Here is a 16791-nt window from a genome sequence, read left to right on the forward strand (position 1 = left end):
TTGAACCCTGCTCTCTCGTTCTGCACCACAAACACCTGTCCAGGCGTAAATTCTGAGCGGGCAAATATTTTCGAGTAAATCTCGGACACATGCCTTTTCCTGTCGTAAGGACTGGGTGGTAATTTTTTGAACCGAAATTATGGGGGGTCGAGCGCACACATTGGATCATTTCGCCTTCAGCAGCCTCCTGTAGGAGGTCCTCTTACGGTCAGACAGTTCGATCTGGACATATGCCATACTGCAGTTCTGTTTGACATTCCGCCAGCCTATTCAGTAGATCTTTCATTTTGTTAATATCACGACAGTAATAACCAACACTTTTACAACATGTAAAGGCCACGAAACGCGACTGGGAGTACACGTGCACAAACCGCAACTCTCGCTGTCATGCAAACAAAAAGAAAGACAGAAAACGGCATGCTCTCTGCCCTCTCTACTGCCCCTCGCTTACACATCCTCTCTGTACCTGGAATCGGTACCGAAAACGGTCTCCCGTGGTAAGAAACATTCGATGGTCTGCAGCACGGGTGAGGATAACCACTCGCGACACTAAGCTAACACGAAAATGAGCCAGCTGCTGGGAGTTCTTCTCCAAGGTGGTCGCAGCTATGTCGGTGAACACGTGATCAAGGACAAAACAAGCTGGAAGACGGTGGGCCGAGCGCATGTGTGCCCGCATCCGAGCTTGTTAAAAGTTCATACACGTCCGTATTCAACACATATCTGGTTGTATATTATTCTTTAAACATTTAGCTGTCTCCAGTTGCAAGCGGACCCGAATATTACTTCTCTTCATCAGTGACACTTTGATGCTATCAACGCATAACCCCTGTCAATGTTTTGTATTTCTAGCTTGGCAATACCATATCATGCTGGGCTAGGCGGCAACCGCATGGAGCACTTTTGCCAACTGAATCGCAGCAGAACATGAAAGGAACGCTGACCTACTAAGCGAGCAATAGACGACGGACCGATGAGCCGGTTTCTGCCAAGGATAGATATTTAGTCTGAGGAGAGGAAGTGACACCACCCGACGGAACCGTGTGTGCCAATGAAAATACGCTTCACAGGAAATGTCACAAGCACGTGACAAAGTCACCTGTGACCATGCCCGTGACCGCTTCTTTTTTCTTTTTCTTTTTTTTTTTTTTCTTGCGGGCTTTGCCCTCTTCGCCCTGCCGCCTAGAAGGACACGCAGATGGCTCGTCGCGCGGACTTCGACGTGTATATATTAATATCGGAAGTTTCAAGGAGGCCACCCCTTTGGAACGTCAAACTTCTTCAGTCTAAGGACATCAACTTAAAGTATATCCTTTGGCAGGAGGTGGCAAGGTGTGCGCAAGGCGAAGGTGTCTAAATGAAACATCCAAATATTAGTTGTGGCACATGGCAAATCGGAAATGTGTGAGGAGATAACGGTAACAAAAATGCAGTCTGATATTCCTTTAGTGAGCATTGCTAGAAACACTCATAAGCCAACATTCTCTTCGTATCTCAAAATTTCTTGTAAACACCCGATTTCTAGATGTTATTAGCACAGTACTTTTTCAAGAACCGCTAAAATATCCTATATGTTACTAAACAGTGCGTAGAGCAGTTTACTACAATAAGCATTGCCACCCCGCGTGCAACAAGCGGTGGTAAACGCTAGGCCGACGCCTCACCATGACAACCAGAGGTGGGAAATTACTTTTATTTTGTAATGCATTATCATTACTCATTACTTGCATAACAAACTAATGCATACTTTTTGGATATTAGTAATGCATTAGTAATGTCATTACTTTAACAAAGTAATGGCATTACTGTGGCATTACATTTACGTTTTAGGGTATAAGCCTCAAAGATGCTATGCATAAGTTTTTCCCTTGTTTTTTTTGCTAACGGCAATAGCCACCCGAGTATCCCCAAATTGGTGCCAGTAAATCCCCGCAGAAACAAGTCTGATAGGCAAAAACTATAGATAAGATTTATTGCAGATGCCTTTTCTAGCATTATGGAGCCGGCGGATGAAGCCCAGCCTACAGAAAAATTGGCAGAAAAACTCCTCTGACAGCAGAAGAGAAACTAACACCGTACCATACCAAAACAGTGAATCACTACAGCAAATGTTACGTGATACCTTCATAGAGGCTATGTTTCTATTTCACTGATTATCCTTTACTCCAAATGCACACAGGAGAAAATCGGTGATATCATCACGTAGACACTTGTGACACACGCCGCCGTCTGTTGAACCCTTGCAGAATTCCCCAGGCTGCGCCTTTCTCTTTCCTTGTTGCCCTGTGCTCATTGTTAAAGGCGGGTTGAAGCAAACCTGGTTGGTTCCCAATCTTCACGTGGCTCAATGAACATTCAACAAAAGTAATGAGTAATGCCACCCTGCATTACTCAGTTGGAATGTAATGCATTACCGTTACTCATTACTTGCTGGCGAAGTGTAATTCATTACCAGTACTCATTAGTCAAAAGTAATGCATTACTTTGTAATGCATTACTCCCCACCTCTGATGACAACCTCAACATGGACATTCTGCTCCATGCGGTTGCATACCTTCGATACCGTTCCGTTCACGCTGAGTTGGCGTCCGTTGGCCAGATTCAGTTGGCAAAAGTTGCTCCATGCGGTTGCCGCCCTACAGACGATGAAGTTGACAGTCAGAACGACGAGGAAGCAGGCAAGGTGGTGTTAGACTGACTCTTCGCGACTTTTACACTAAAATACCTGGTGATACTTGACCTTGACACGCCGTCTACCGCGAGGGACGTTAAATACCGTGTGTCGTGTGTGGGCAAAATTGCCATCTACAGATCGGCCATTGTGGCGTCGCTCATGATCACAGTTGTCCCGCGACGTACCCAACCTGAGGGTTTTAAATATGGATGTCAAGTGGACAGTCAATGCACGCTGTATGCCTACGAAGCTGTGTCGTGAAATGGTGCGCATTGTACTGATAGCCCAGGTACAACTAGCATCACAGTTAATTTATGCATTTCCGGCGGAGGGTGTTTGGGTTATTTCATTCAAATTAGACGGGTGGCTACACTTATGAAGTCGTTGCTTTCTGCTATTCGCTGCCAGGGTGGCTCCCTTTGCGCTTTTTAGGCCGGAGCCGCGTTCATGTTAACTTTGACGCGAGCTGTATATGGGTGAGGACGGCCTGTGTCTTCGCTTCTGTTAAAAAGCTCCATTTCGCGGAGCTGTATCTATTTATTTAATTTGGTTATACGTTGAGGGACCACAAGGGTCATTACACAACGGGGGGCACGACATAGGCGAGGAATGAAAGAATGAAGGGATTAGTTATGGTGACAATGGACCAAGCCTACCTTGTACAGGTGGTCAACCCTCTGGGAAATAAATGTAGCCCTGGTAAGCATGTCTGAATTAATGGAATTGTTATGAAAGATACTATGAAAAAGTGATAATGCAGCGATGGTGCGACGTGCTTCAAGCGAAGGAAAGCAGAGCTGGTCTTTCATACTCGTGATGCTGGACTCGGGACTGAAATTATTACAAATGTACCTGACCGCTCTGTTCTGGACAGCTTCTAACGCTTCTGTGTAGGTGATTTGGTAAGGGTCCCATATAGGAGAAGCATATTCAAGTTTTGGACGTACAAGCGAAGTATATGTAAGTTTCTTAACGGCGCTAGAACTATGACGTAAATTACGGCGCAAAAACCCCAGGGAACGGTTAGCAGTTGAAACGACGTGGGAAATGTGTCTGGCTCAAGAGATGTCGTGAGAAAGGTACACGCCCAGATATTTGTAGGACGAGACGCGTTGCAGTGCACTTGGTCTCCATCGTTTTACAGCGTCCGAACGACAGGACCTTGCTTTTGTCTATGTTAATCGGTAACTGCCATGTTGTACACCACTGCGAAATTTTGTCAAGGTCGTCCTGAAGGGCCGAGTATCTAGAGAATCAGAGATGGTACGGTAAACTACGCAGTCATCGGCAAACAGTCGTATTCGTGATAATATTCCTGACGGTAAATCATTTATAAAAATTAAAAGCAAGAGTGGACCGATAACGGAGCCCTGAGGGATCCCGGAGGATACCGATGACGGTGAAGAAGAGATCCCGTTAGCAACGACGAATTGTACCCTATTGGTTAGAAAGTTGCGAATCCAGGTAAACGTTAAAGGGTCTAGATTGAGTTTCGATAATTTCAATAAAAGTCTATCATGTGGAACCCGGTCAAAGGCCTTCGCAAAATCAAGGAAGACTGCGTCAACCTGGTTTCCCGTATCAACTGATAAAATAATGTCATGGGTTAGACCCGAAAGTTGTGTCTCACACGATAAGCCTTTCCGGAAACCATGTTGATAAACATAGAAGAAATTATTTTCCTCAAGAAAGAGAATAATATTCTTGACAATGATATGCTCTAGGAGTTTGCAGGCGACGCAAGTTAGGGATATCGGTCTATAGTTAGTTTGGGAGTGCTTGTCGCCACCTTTGTGTATTGGGACAATCTTTCCCACTCGCCAGTCACTAGGGATATCGCCGCTTTCAAGAGACTGGCGAAAAATCCAGTTTAGTGTTTTTCAGAACTTTTGAGTTGATGTTATCAATGCTGCATGAAGGTGAAAGCTTATAGTTGTCGATTAATTTAACGATGCCCTCGTATGTGATGCAAAATGACGGCATTAGCGGGATATCAGGGGAAGAAATGATGGGAATATGCGACATACAACAACAACTTTATTTTCGACCTTGGAGAGTGGGGAGTTTCATCGCCGCAGGCGATACTCTATTGTACTCTGGTGGTTGTACTCTGGTGTACTCTGCTGGTTGGGATATGCGACATATCTTCAGAGATGAAAGCAGAAACAAAGTAATTGTTCAATATGTCAGCACACTGGTTACTCTGCACTGCCATGCTCGATGTATCAGTTAAATGAATATCAGAGCACGTATCAGGGGTAACCAATTTCCAGAAACGCTTCGGGTTGCTCTGCATTAATGTTCGTAACGTCACTTGATGACATACACGCTTCGCGGACTTCAGAGATGATAAAAAGCTCTTTTCAGAGCTGTAATACCGTAGCCATGCTTCACGTGTGTTGGTAGTCTTGGCCTTGCGAAAATAGCGCTCTTCTTGGAGCGAAGACGTTTAAGGTTAACATTAAACCAGGGTGCTGACGGGGAGGAAGATATAGTGAAGGATGGTATGTATTGACGATCCAGGGAATGTAGCTTGTCTCTAAATAGAATCCAGTTTTCCTCAACAGTACGATCAGAGGAGCTACTAGCGTACTCTTCAAAATACATCGATAGTTCTGTGTTGATTGCAGCAAAGTTAGCGGACCCGTAGTTTTTTAAGACTTTTTTCACCCTTTGAGGCCGGTTGGTTACAATGGCCAGGTCGAAAGTTAAAAATGTATGGTCACTTGGACCGTCAAAACAACTTGGAGTAGACAACATGTTAGGTATGTTCGACAAAACAAGTTCTAGTGTGTTGGAGGAAGAACTCGAAACTCTTGTGGGCACCTTAACGAGTTGTTCCAAATTGTAGTCTGAACATAAGTTAACAAAATCGCGTGCTAAAGGTGGGAGGTTAACGTTATGTATATTGTCAGCCCAATCAATCTGAGGAAAATTAAAATCACCCATGAGAACCATAGAGGAAGATGGATACATAGTACAAATTGTCCTAAGGTGATCTCCTAACTTTGTTACAAATTCACACATGGTCGGTGGGCGGTAACAAACACCAAGTAATAGACCACAGTCTGGATATGAAAGATGAGCCCAAACTATTTCTAAATCACAACGTACGTGAACAGGTACTAATGGGAGGCCATCTCTAAAAGCAAGCAGCACGCCTCCTCCCCTCCGCCCCACTCGGTCATGGCGAATAAAAGTAGAATTAGGAACTATTTCGTGATCACTGAGTATGCTATCGTTCAGCCATGTCTCTGTGAGGGCTATAATGTCAGCATTGCAATTATTCACTAAGGAGCCCAAGCTGTCACTTTTATTAACAACACTTCGTATGTTTCCGACAAGACACACAAGTTTCTCGAGGGTCGTCAGGTAGTACGATAGCTACATGTTTTCGCTCGGCTCATGGAGCGTGTAACCGTACGTAAAGAAGACGCTGAATTCGAGCTAGTGGATTTAGGGTTAAGAAGCTGACGTTCTGAGGTTGAATCATTCCGGATGTACACTTCGTTGTCGATAATTAGCTTGTCATAGTTCAGTCGAACTTTACGACCGTTCTTTCGGTCTTCAGAGGTGCTGGCCCAAAGATTCTTCCTAACAGCACGGATACGTTTGGGAAAGTGCTCGCTAACTGAGTACTTTTCAGTCTGAAGCAGGACCTCATGACTTCTGACTTCAAGAAAAACGAACAAAAACTCACAAGAAAACGAACGCTTGATCTACCCGCCCAGCAAGATATTCGTATCTTGAGGTGCATGAGAGCAAATTTATCCTGCGGCTTCTGTTTCTAGAGAACGAGGCAGCTTGCCAGTATTGTGCTTTCTAGAGGATTTTACCACTATTCACTCGTTATCGTCCTGATTGTTCTCTCTAGATAATACAACATACGACTTAGGGTCTTTTCAGTGTAGGGCACATCAATGTGTCTGGGGCCAAATGCGCACCGTGATGGGTGCATAGTGAAATAACCGCTTCAAATTAAAACATGCATCACGCTTAAAATTCTACCCGTCAAAATCCGTCCGCTGAAATAAACCATTTCAGAACCCGGTGTCGAATCGAATGTCGCTGTAAAATCCGCTCTGTCGAAATAAATCATAGTTTATGGGCGAGACTATGTTTTCAACGAAACCCGCAATATTTTTTTTTTCATATATCTGTTACATTCATTGACCTTTTATTTTTTTTTCCGATAATAGCTAAGGAAATCGAAATATCCAGTTTGGAAGAGCAGAGGACGACGACTATGACTACAGGCTTAACGCACACATTCCTGCGTCGAGCTGTGAGGGAGGCTACAAGCTACAAATAACTAAATAAATAAATCTAAAAAGGGTAGCGAAGGCGGGAAAAATACGAAATCTGACCCGGCAACCCTGGTATTTTGATGCGCGAGCGAACTTGGGTTGTTGCGAGGACAAATTCGAATGTAAACAACTTTTTTTTTACATCGATGAGATAAGTTTGGTCAGGACTGAAGTATCAAGGTTCTTCAGCATCTGGTAGGTTGTCTGGCCTGATCCGCAAGCGCTTGCTCTTCTGCATCATCTCAGAGTATCACAGAGTTCGTTCATGGTACACAGCTCATCCTGAACATGAACCCTCCTAACATCCCTATGGCAGCGTACCTGTAACCGCCCAGACTTCACACCACGTTAATGTAGAACCACAGCACAACATAAAATAGCTTAAGTTTATTTGCCTCCCATACATAATGGGAGGCAAATAAACCTATGCTATTTCGTTATTCCCACTCCGTCATACTCCACTGTACAATAAATCGATACAATTATAGGGTCATTCTTTATTCCCGTCACTACACCGCATTGACAATCTGCACAGAATTCAAAATATTCCCACCTCGGCACTAACTTAGTGCAGTACAGTCTGGATTTGATGCCAGAGCTAATACTGCCACGTGTAGTAGTTTTTGCTGTACAGATGGGTAGACAGTCTGTTGACTGCAACTGGAGATACAGAGTGACAAGACAAAACATCCCCCACACTGCAATGACGAAAAGACGAAAATTGCTGCAAGACGAAAATTTTGCTGACATAGGCACACTTGGTGTAAATGAGCCCTTGATCATCCCCCTTGCCTCCCATCAGAGGTTTAGGAGGATACTATTGGTGTGTCCTATCCGTACACCACACACCTATAGTATCCTCCAAAACCTCTGATGGGAGGCAAGGGGGATGACCAAGGGCTCATTTACACAAAGTGTGCCTATATCAGCAAATTTTTTGTCTTGCCACTACATGTCTCCAGTTCCAGTCATCAGTATGCACCAGCTTGTCTCTCTTGTCAAGACACCCTTGCTTCGATGGTCCTAACGCTGATAGCCTTGATAGGACGTAGATGGGAACTCCCTCCTGATGGCTCGGACAACGCATCCAGGAACCTGTCGTCTGTTCCTGGACCAAGGTATCCCCAGACCCATCTCGTGAATGACGAGTATGCCGTGAACCTTAGGCAGCTGGAAAAGACAAATCCACATGACATTTCTTTTTGTTTAGCATTATATCTTGTGGGCATTTGCATACCTGCCAAATCTCCCACAGTGTTGGGAAGACAATGGCCAGAACAGAAGAACAGACACTATCCCAACCTTGGAGTTCAAAGCCTGTGCATTCCTTTCTTAGTTCCGGGGTCTCCTGCATTTTGAAAGTGGAAGGTTGGCAGGTGTGCAACATAGTACAACAGAAAAATGGTCCGCCTCTTCCAGGATGAACCCGATTCCAACAGCTAACTCCCTCCGAACCAGCTTCCCTCCGATTCCGGCAAAATCCATTTTCTCCCAAAATATATTGCTCTTACATTCTTCAGTAACATGCTCCCCCCCCCTTTATTGGCACCTCAAATGCTTCTGTTTTCAGACTATCCTTCAGAATTCCCACTGGATATCTGTCAATCAGGGTTTTGTGTTGCCAATCAGGCCATGGCTAACTGGGATAATTGAGAGCATGTCGAGACTAGCTGAGGCGACTGTGTTGCTTCACTTTTCCTAATGGAATTGTTGGACCAGGATTCTGGGTCGTTCCACGGCTGTCGGCCACGCTTATGATTTATGGGGGACAAACTTGTGTAGGCCAAACAGCTGCTGAGAATAGCCGCCCTTTTGTATACAACCCCTGTCCACTTTAGGTTCTACAATTTGCGTAACCAACAACACCCGACTAGCACCCGAGTTTACCCTTCCGAATCTTGATGGGAGGTCATTTAAACCGAAAAAATCATTACGGTCGTAATCATAGCAAACGGAAGAGCACTGCAGTAGGCTTACCTGTGGTCCTGGGGATTGAGTCGCCTAAAATGTTGATCATAGCGGCAGAATTGAGGCGCGTACACCACTAGAAGCTCCCTACGGAGGCAGATGTCCCTGAGTAATGGGTGTTGTGTTATGCACTGCACGGCGGCACTGTTGCACATTTCTACCACCCTGGCAACAGAAAGGCAACACAGGCGCTCGTCGGGCTCCTGTGGGTCGCAGACTCCACACACACACCAGCCGACAACAATTTCAACATTCTAAACTATTTCGCACATCCGACGGCAACCATGCAAAGAGATACGTCACCTGAAAATGTCTTCCCGCGGGTTAGCCGCAGCCACATCTCGTGCATGGTTGGCGGGTTCCAGAGGCATTGGGTCCGTAGAGTATGGGTCATCATCCAGCATTAACCCGTCGCCGCTACCGCTTACATGTTCGTCAGAATCTCCCCCAGACAGAGAAACATCACTCTCGTTTTCAGACTCCATGTTTGCTACCTTCGCCTTCGCTTCGCGATCGGCAAACAGGCGCGCGGCTCGCATTTACCCAGGGCGCGCGCTGATTGGCCTTATCCGGGTGACGTTTGCTCCCACTTTTAGAGAGCGAGGGCGCAAGGATTCCGGTTTCCTTTTCATCGGATTGCGCGAAAAGTACGCCGCGGATCGAAATGGTATTTTCGGGCCTATTTCAGTGGTCGGCAAGGAATTAGAATTCGCATTAGTTTCGAAATTGACCTCGGAGAATGCGACTGTCCCTTTAAAGGTTCATGCGAATTGTGGGTCAACAGCCCGGAGGGAAGAAAGGTTCCGTACGGGCTTCTACGGCCGGAGTGAATGGCTGGTTTGTTAGACTGTGGAGGGGATTATGTGAACGTTGTGATCTAGGCTACAGACCGGTTACAGAAAAATGGAAGGTTCACGAACACGTGGACGAAACGGGACAACAGGCAAGAATTGGCAAGCATAGGGAAAGATAAGGAGGTTAGTGGTTACGTGGGAAAAATTCCAGAGCGAGCAAAGTTTTTTTTAAAAATATATTTGTAATACAAAGTTGTGGCACGCAATAAAGAAAGTAGAAAGCAGTGGTCATGCAGAACATAACAGATGATAATGGAGGTAGAAGGGAAAAGCATATTTTATTTGTGAAGTGTTTCTAGGGTGCCTTGTGATTTGTTGATACCGGACGGGTGAAGAGCGTTGAACTTGTATATGAGATAAGACTCCCTATCACGTCTGTCACGTGTGGATCTAAATCCGGTTTCTAGAATATATAGTTTAATGTTGTCAAAATTGTGACCAGGAACGTTAAAGTGTTCGGCGACTGCTTTGGGGAGTTTGTTGGACGTGTCGGTTCTGTGTCCGGTAAGGCGGTTGTTCATTTGTTGGCCGGTTTCACCAATGTATTGCATAGAGCAGTCGCCGCATTCAATGCAGTATATGACATTGGAGCTTGTGCATGTGAATGCGTGGCTAACGGGGTGGGTGTAATTGCTCGCAGTGCTTTTGATGGAGTTAGCGTGTTGAACGTGCTTGCATGTTTTGCAGCGCGGGAGGTTGCAGGGTCGTGTTCCCGTGGACGGGGTGCTCGTTTTGCTGATTTTGGCATTGACCAAGGAGTCTGCCAGGTTTTTGCGCGTCGGTATGTCACTTGTATGGGATTTGTGAATATATTGCTAAGTCGGTCACTGCTTTGGAGGAGGGGCTCGTGCTTCTGTAGAATGGCTTTGATGTTTGGAAGTGCGTTGGAATATCTTGTGATGAAGCTTATTTGGCACGCGTCAGGATTTTTTCGGTTTTCCAGAAGCTCGTCTCGATCGAGTGTGAGTGCCTTGCGACGGAATTCGGTTAGGAGGGAGTCTGGATAGTCCCTTTGGGCAAGTGTACTGCAGAGTTCGTCAAGCTTCTCAGCGTAATCTGTGTCGTTTGAACAAATTCTGCGTAGTCTTACACTCTGCCCATTAGGAATTCCAACCTTACAGTGACGCGGGTGGTGACTCTTGAAGTGAAGGTATTGTTGTTTGCCAGTTGGCTTTTTGTACAGGGTTGTGATGAGGTTGCCTTTGTCTAGTGATATTGTGGTGTCGAGGAAGTTAATTAAGTGAGTTGACTGTTGTGATGTGAACTTTATGTTGCTATGCGCGGTGTTCAGTAGATCTATGAACTTTTGAAATTCATGTTCCCCGTGTTCCCATATTATCAGTATATCATCGATGTATCGAAGGTACACCGTGGGTTTTAATGAGAGGGCGCGGGGAACTTTGTTTTCTAAGAACCCCATGAAGATATTTGCGTATGTGGGTGCAACAGGTGTGCCCATACTTGTACCGTGTACTTGTAGGTAGTATTCGCCATTGAACTCGAAGTAGTTCAGTTTAAGGACCAAGTCCATTAGAGCGAGTATGGTTTCCGTGTCTTTTCTGGATTTTGTTGTAGAAAGGGTATTGCAGAGGGCTGTGATTCCGTCGTTGTGTGGGATGTTAGTATACAGTGACGTCACATCCAGCGTGGCTACTATTGTGTCCCTACCAAATGTACGATTGTTGTTTATATCTCTGATTATTCTGAGGAGGTGGGGTGTGTCTTGTACATGCGATGGCAGTGTTGTCGGAATATGGTTTAAATAGTGGTCCAGGAATTTCGAGAGTCTTTCTGTTGGTGTGTTGTTATTAGATACAATTGGCCTGCTGGGGATGTCAGCCGTATAGAGCTCGTTGGCGTGTACCTTGTGGATTTTGGGCAGTAAATAGAAACGACCTGCGCCTGTGTTTGATGGGGTGAGATATCTGAGGTCATCACGTCTGATGAGCTTTCGTTCGTGGAGGTCCTGTATGGTATGGGTTATTAGCGCCGTGTACTCCTTTGTTGGGTCATGGTCCAGTTTGAGGTAGTGTTGCGTATTGTTGAGTTGCCTATGACCCATATTATATGACGGTCGGCAAGAAATACCACGAAATATGCGATTATATGACACTCAAAACACAGTAGCTATGCGTCGTAGTGATTGGTAATGTGTGGAGAAATCTTACAATATCCGTTAGAACGCGTTCGAAAAATAAGCATTTTGCATGAACTTCCGTCAATCACAAAGCCATGTTCCACCAGGTGACGCATAGAAACGTGGTGATGAAATTGCACTTTACAGTCCCTTTTAATTGGTATCTCAAACATCAACAGTTTTTATTTTGTGCCTCATGGTTTTTCATCTCGGTGCTATGCCCTCAAACTATATAATTATATTTAAACGAAAAACGAAGAAACAATATGAACATCATACGGTGAATATGATGATCGCGAGAGGGCTCAAACTAAATTGAATGCAATTGTTTGGGTATGGCAGGGCGGTGATAATGGAACTGCTAGCCCTAGTTTGGGTTATGCAACTTCACATATGAAACGCGGAACGTTAGTCATTTAGAAATTTGAGCTGAGTATTACAAATGCACGATATTTCTCTTCATAAACTAGGTGGCTACGGCTGTCCATTTAACCAGTGCCACAGCCACTACAATGGTATTCGTGGCTACAAAGGAGGCTAGTGCAAAGGCTTATTCAAACAGACATGCAAGTGCTACTTAGGAGTCTCCAGCAGATTAACACAATAAAGGTCGAAACTGAAGGAAACTGCCTTCATGAAGCTTTCACTGAATCAAATAAGTCACTGAAGTAATATTTGGTTCAGGTTCTACTATGAATTACTTCAAAAGTGTACAAAGAACAAAAAACAAAAAAGAACATGATGTGCTTGCATCTATTCAGAAATCAATGTACTCTGGGTCATTTCACTTTTTTCGATTTCACATGCTAAAAAAGATGACAGAAGGAGACCAAAAACATCTGACCCGTAATTTAGAATAGTGTTTGGAATAGAATAGCGTTTTACGAGTCGCGCTAGACGCTTTGAAGAAAACACTGCAGCGGTAGTGCTAAAAAACAAGGAAACTAATAACATAAGTTCAGAGTATATGTACATTATTTCGTTGGCAACATGTCACTGAGCTTCGGGGAAAGACAGAGTCATCACAAAAGGAACAGCGCAAGACAGGCTTTCAGTGTCATCTCCCCCTCCCTCTCGTTGTTGCACGTGTCTGTGAAGTGCTCTTTGACAACTGGCCTGCATCTATTAACAACAACATGAAATAGAATGATGATGAATGGAATGAAAAGAAGCGGCATGCTACAGAGCGTCCTGCCATGACACTCGGCCAGATGTTCAGAAATGCGCACCAAAGAGAACAGTGACTTGACTTCAACAAGAACAGACACCAATTTTATTTTGTGAATATGATTGGGGAGTTTCATCGCCAGGGTGGATACTCTACCCCATTGCTGGGGGGATTCTGGTAAAACGAAATAATGAGTCGCCTTACAGTGAGGACTGAAGTCCTATGGCGTCCAAAAAAGGTCAGAAGTTGTTTGAGGGAAGAGCGTTGTTGGGCTGGATTTCGCCACGGACCAAGCGGTTTGAGACAGTGTGAGGGAGCGAAAGTTCAGCTGATTAAGATACCCTGAAAGGACTTGAATAAGAAGTGAATGCGTTTGCAGCGAAATCCGTGTTTCTCCACGAGGGCCATGGCAACCTATGGTCGGGTTTGCCGTTGCGCGCCATGCAAATCATGTCCACACAATAGCGCAGGTACCGCCCTTCGTATGCAGCAATTCTATCGCATTTTGTACGCGTTTGTCAGTGCGCAAAAGAGTACAGTGAATTTTTTGAAATTTCAATGTGCTCTCTCTCTCTCGCTGTTGTACGTGTATGTAACGCCCACTTTCATAACTGGCCTGCATCTATTAACAACAATAACAGCTAACAGAATGATGATGTTGATGGTGAATGGAGAAGCATCTATTCACGATGGTGCGCAGCCCTATTCCAAGGTTTGCTCAAAGGGCAACGTAAGGGCAGGGTCCCATAGCTTTATGCGAGCAGCAGCAGCAGCAAAGCAGCAGCGGTGCAGCAGCAGCAACACGGCAACATGACAGCAGAGCAGTTTTTTGCTACCGCGGCTCTGTTGCTAGAGGCGACCCATAGGTTCGTTTTGAATTAGCGGCAGCAGCGGCGTAGAAGGTCCAAAACGTGTTGGCAACTACGGCATTGTTTACGTTCGAACATTCCGAAGGCGTACGCAGTAACTAAGCCTTTTAGTACACACACGTAGGAATGCAATTCTAGGTGAAAGGCTGAAGTGTGAGACATATTATGGATCTGTATCTCACAAGTGGACTGTGAAATGATTGTGGTGGTGGTCTGAGCCTCACATTACCTAATTGACCCTTCCTAGATATGTAAGAAGCCTGACATTCAACGTAGGTTCGTCCTTTCGCACTGCTGTGCAAAACAGCCTCTGCTGCGGTTGTACGGAGACTTTCCTACAGGATTTTGTCGTACAAATATCGCCTCGTTACTAGGATTCGATATTATGCGTTGCTGTTACTGAAATAAAGCTGTCTAACGAAAACAAAGGCCTCTTCTGCTAGTCATCACTAGTTTCTGCCTGTGTTCATAAGGTAACGAGTTCATTGTTTATTTCTACCGAACCTTTTTGTAGCCTGAACATTGTCTATCTCTATCGAACCCTTTTCAAGGGTCAGTATCATTTACAACAACCTAGCTCGCAAGTCGTCGATCCCCACAGGAAATGTGGTTGGTATGGTTTTTATGCAAGATGGACGTGGAAGTAATTTGCAGAATGGCGTAAATGCAGGCTAGCTGGTGGATAAATTCCATGATAGGCAAGCCTGAGCGATGGGCAACAACACGTAAACAAACACAAACACGAAGGCTCAAAGAAGTAATTTGCCTGTACGTTATCAGGTCACGGGTTATAAAGTACGAGTACTTACCAGAAAACAAGCGAACATGTTATCTGCAACTCTGGCACAACATATGTTTCACGCACGTTTTGTCGAACACTTTATTAGCTGCAAATAGTAAAATAAATGAACTGAATTATGTCCCGAAAGCGCACTTCATGCGGTACCGATGGTTGAACACTCACTCCAAACCACTGGTAATCCTAAGCGTGTTAAGTTCTTCAGGAACAAATCATAAAACAACCAGACACAACCCTTCAGCCGTCACCGCTCTGCTAACCCTAAATACCGTCGAATGAAAACAACACCAACGAACATCCTGTTCGGCTTGCGAAACCGGCTGCCCAGGCTGCAGAGCAACAGGCCAGCACAGCAACCAAAAATTCGGATACAGGAGCAGCAGCGAATTTCTGCAGCTAGGCAGCGCTGCAGCTGCTCTCGCTGAGTGCTATGGGACCGCTGGTGTTGCTGCAGCTCGGCTGCTCCGCTGCTGCTGCTCAAATCGAGGCTCTGGGACCCCGCGTTAATTCCACGTCACGAGCATTGCCTACCGTTAGAGCGCTCATTCGCCCCTTCCAAACCATGATTTATGAATTCCTTGATTTATGAAGAATCTTCCAAGGAATGTTGGCCATTCATAAATCGAGGGTTGACTGTGCACTCATTGCCTTGATTCTCAATTTGCCTTTACAGACATTCCTTCTTTTTTTCTAAACCCTCTAGGGCGATTTCAAAGCGTTAAATGAACAAATGTCACGAGCAACGCGCTATGTTTCCTTCGCTAAATGTGTTGCTGGTCAGAAAAGAAATTTGGAAGCGATTCATGGCCAGAATTCAGAGACACGACACAGAAACCCGGCTTCACAGGACAGCAGATAATCATGCAAGAAAGCCAACTTGACAAATTTGTACGAGGATATGTGAGGAGGAAAAATTCGGGGGAGGGCGAAGAGGAGAGATAAGAAAGAGAACTTTTAACGTCGTCTGCACGGCAACAACATGGAGGGCGCGCGGGGCACGGGCAAGGGCTCATGCTCGGGTAAATGAAAGAAGAAGAAGAAGAAGAAAAGAAATGCAATGCGTGGCTCAGAAATGGAAACATGCATCAAGCCCTTTGGGTTGCAAAATCAAAATTCGCGCTACAGAAGCTCTTGAAGCAAAATTATTGGTCCGCGTGATGAAGGCACCATCTTAATATTAATAATTGGTGGTGCGGACTATGATTGTGAGCGACGCCACAGTGGTCGGTTTGTAGATAGATTGGTCAATTTGGAACAATTTCATGATGCAAAAGCAGCTATGGCTTTAAGGTAACCTTTAGTGGAAATTAATACATACATGAGCAATGTATTCGACAATAATTTCTATTGCAATTAAAAAAGAGTAGACAAGGACGTCCAAGGATTGCTATTGGAAACCTGCTGTTTGTGAATGAATACCAATATAGCTGCATTTACCGCATCACTTATTTATAGGCAGAATATTTCGTTTTCGTGCATGATCACTTGGCACAGCCGCAAAAGCGTCGTTCTTTTGATCTTCTGTAAAAGCGATTGCACTGATTCACCATTTGTGTATTCTTTTGGCCTTTCTGAGAGCTTTTTCGTCATTGTATGAAGAAGCAACACATATTACACATGTTTCTTAGAACGTCAAATCCCAAGCAGCAAAATGTACTGAAAGTCGAGTGCAATAGGGGTGGACGGGTAGGTGGCAGGCCTTGAACAGACTCGTGAAACTAAAGAACAATGATAAGACACATACCGTCCACCCCTATTGCACTCGACTTTCAGTACATTGTGCTGCTTGGGATACTTGATAGAGAGAGAGAGAGAGAAATCTTTAAGCGCGCAGGACAGATGTGGCTATCCGGTGATAAGAGGGAGACCGTTTCCAGCGCCGATTTCTGGTACAGAGAGGGTGAGGGGGCAAAGATGAGAATGGTGAGGAAAACAATGCTCTCCTTCTCTCCCAGTCCAGGCGCGGTGAGCATGCTGGCTTGCTGTATGCGGCTGCTGCTATGTGCCTGCCCGGG

The 16791-nt window shown here is 45.1% G+C and overlaps 1 long non-coding RNA gene across 1 annotated transcript; it reads right to left on the reverse strand.

Annotated features, from left to right (window-relative positions):
• Nucleotides 1-8100: 8100 nt before the first annotated feature.
• On the reverse strand, nucleotides 8101-9101 carry LOC135366915 (uncharacterized). Its single transcript, XR_010414319.1, has 3 exons — nucleotides 8959-9101; nucleotides 8219-8329; nucleotides 8101-8151 (listed from the first exon to the last, which is right to left on the reverse strand). It is a non-coding gene; the product is annotated as an uncharacterized LOC135366915 (long non-coding RNA).
• Nucleotides 9102-16791: the final 7690 nt, after the last annotated feature.

Source organism: Ornithodoros turicata, chromosome 1 (assembly GCF_037126465.1).
Source record: "Ornithodoros turicata isolate Travis chromosome 1, ASM3712646v1, whole genome shotgun sequence".
In the NCBI taxonomy this organism is placed as follows: domain Eukaryota; kingdom Metazoa; phylum Arthropoda; class Arachnida; order Ixodida; family Argasidae; genus Ornithodoros; species Ornithodoros turicata.